The following is a 3,033-nucleotide window of genomic DNA, read 5'->3' on the forward strand; positions in this document are numbered from 1 at the left end:
TTTGAAATCGTCGTTCTAAAATCTAAATCCCATAAAATTGAAATTTCGGCTCCGTGTCTCTGAATGCCATGCATGAACAGAAAAAGGTAGTGTCCGAAAGAAAACAAGGTAATTTTTTTTTTAATTTAAAGTAACTGTTTTTCGATGGCATCATATTTCCAAGGTGGCTATCGGATACTATCACCTCGATAGATGGTAATTACCTAGTAGTATTAGATTTAGTTGCTCGTGGTCTGGACCTCAGCCTATTTTCTAAGTAATGACTAATGGTCTCGTTGCTGTGCCTGTTACAAGTTGTTGGAGAAATGGAATAACACCCCAATGTTTTTTGGTTGTTATTAAAATAAAAATAAAAAAAGAAGTATGGAATAGATTAGTTAATGTAATCACGAGTCACGACCACTCGATAATCCTGAAGAAACACGTCTAATAACTCTTAGAATGAACATCTTGTGCAATTATTTCGTAAAATTAGTCGAGTTGCGTGCAAACTAGCTCGAATACTATTAAAAAAAAATTAAAAAAAAAAAAGAACAAAAGAAAAGAGGAACGAACATCGTGTGGCCTTCTGCACTCTCATGCAAAGAAGGAAAATCATTTATTTTCCATCTTTTTCTGATGAACAGACATTAATAAAACCTCTAATCAATCTATACTTCATCATAAAGCAGTTTTACGTCGAGCTTTCTCCTTAATTATTGGTCTGATGAATATTAAGGTCGTGACTAATGGGAAATGAAAATATAGAAAAAAATGGAAGGTTTATTTTTATTTTTTTTTTTATTACTTAATGGATTGGAATCTTGCACTTAATTAAGTTAAAGCAGCATAAAATGTCGACCATGCAACTCTAATATTAGGTTTATTATTTTTACTGGTGTCATGGAAGTTGTGTTTGGTTTAATTTCTTGTTAGAGCCGTCAATGTGGGCTTGTGTTTGGTTTAATGGGCTCCAAAAATTCTAGTCCAGCCCAGCTCGTGATTTAACAGGGTTGGGCTAGAATTTTTGGATCCCATTTAAAAACGAGGCTTTAAAGCCCGACCCGGGTAAGCCCGTGGCCCGTGAGGCTTGACTGAGGTTGGGCTGGGCTGGCCCATGGGCCTAATAAAATATTTATTTAAAATATATAAAAAATAAAAAATATACTGCCTTTAGAGATGGAAAGTCAGAATTGGATCTTTACTTAGAGGAACCAAAACTTGATCTTGACAAGTTTCAAGAGAAGAATGTTGTCATGTATTGGAAGGACCATTCTAGAAAATATCTCAATGTTTCAGTGATGACGCGTGATGTACTTAGTATTCCTATTACCATTGTAGCATCAGAATCAACATTTAGTATTGATGACGTGTTCTTACAAAGTACAGAAGTTACATTTATTATGAAAATGTCTAAACACTTGTTACTACTCGACATTGGCTGCACAGCTTTTCCCAAACTCAAATTGGTAATATTCTTTTATGTGAATATTATTAGTTTCTAAAATTTAATTATTCTTAAGATTTAACTAATTAATATTGCATATGAATGTAGATGTAGATGAAAGTGAAGATGTTAAGACAACCTTGTCACAATCGGATTCAAATGTGTTTGATGAAGATGATGTGTTGGACATCTCATAAGCGTCATGGACGTTCTCTTGAATAGTTTATTTTGAGTTTTGACTTTTAGTGAATTAAAGATAGTCTTGTCTTTTACTTTTTTTAGTGTTTATCGTGATATATTGGAACAATATAAAAAGTTATTAAGTTTTACGAAATTTTTCCAATAAGATATTTTTTAACTTTTAAATAATTATCTTTTTTTATGTCAGAACTTAAAGGAAAGATATAAAATTATATTTTTACAAATGATGGGTTGGCCTGTGGGAGCCTGCGGCCCACATAGGATTGGGGTGGGCTGATCATTATAAGGCCCATCAAAATGGTGGGCTAGCCCAGCCCAGCACGTCAATTGCTAAAGCCCACATGGGCTGGGCTAGGCTAGCCTGGCCCGGCCTATATTGACCGCTCTAATTCTTGTAACGGTTCCAAATATATCGACTATCCTTAAATTTAGTAACTTCTACCCAAAAGATTAACCCATTATTGTAATTGAAAACGTGATGAATATACATATGAGTAGGAAAAGCAACAGAACCTTTTTAATATGCAGCTTCCTATATTATTAACTTTTCTAATTAAAGAAAAACAAAATATATATATTTGAAAAGGTGCATAAACAGAATCTTGTTTTAGAGCTTACTAATAGTGCAAGTTAGTTAATTACCTCTATAAAATGAGCTAGTATTGCCCGGCCATCTGCGAGAGAAAATATATTATGAGAGACAAGAAAACAAACTCCAGTTCTATATTCTGGCAATGGAAATCTCCACTTCCTTACCTTTACGGTGGTTTAGCATTAACGTTGGCATCATTGTCGTGCCACTTGTCCTCCTCGCTTGTCCCTCCTTCCTTAAACGCCTTTCCTCCGACAACTCGTCGGAGAAATCTGCATGTCCGCCGGCCAACACTACAGTTCTCGAGATGACTCCGAGGATCGTCGTCATTATGGCCGGCGATCAGGAACCCACTCACATCGGAGTTTCTTCATCTGTTATTTAAACCTTCTGATTAATTCACTCATAAAATATATAGTTGCTGCTCACTTCCTTGAGGTATAAGTTTTGCTATTCTTTTATGTCTCATAGAAAGGCTAGAACATTTTTTTGGTTTACATTTACTTAAATTAGTTACTGATGATATTTTCTATTATCTTCTTGTGTGGGCAGGGGCTTTATTTTACTGGGGTAGTTAAAGATCTTGATCATCGAACAGTTACTGAATTTTATTGGACTTGATGAATATTTTTCACTCCTTTTCTTTTGTTTATTTGATTAATTATTTTCTTTTTTTTTTTCCCTTGGCATGCATTGCCTCAGATACACGCACACACAAAAAAAAAGACTATGAACATAGATAAATAGAGAAAAAGATAGGTGAACGAATATATATATATATATATATATATATATATATATATATATGTAAGGG

The sequence above is a fragment of the Nicotiana attenuata genome, unplaced genomic scaffold, assembly GCF_001879085.1.
Source record: "Nicotiana attenuata strain UT unplaced genomic scaffold, NIATTr2, whole genome shotgun sequence".
Taxonomy (NCBI): domain Eukaryota; kingdom Viridiplantae; phylum Streptophyta; class Magnoliopsida; order Solanales; family Solanaceae; genus Nicotiana; species Nicotiana attenuata.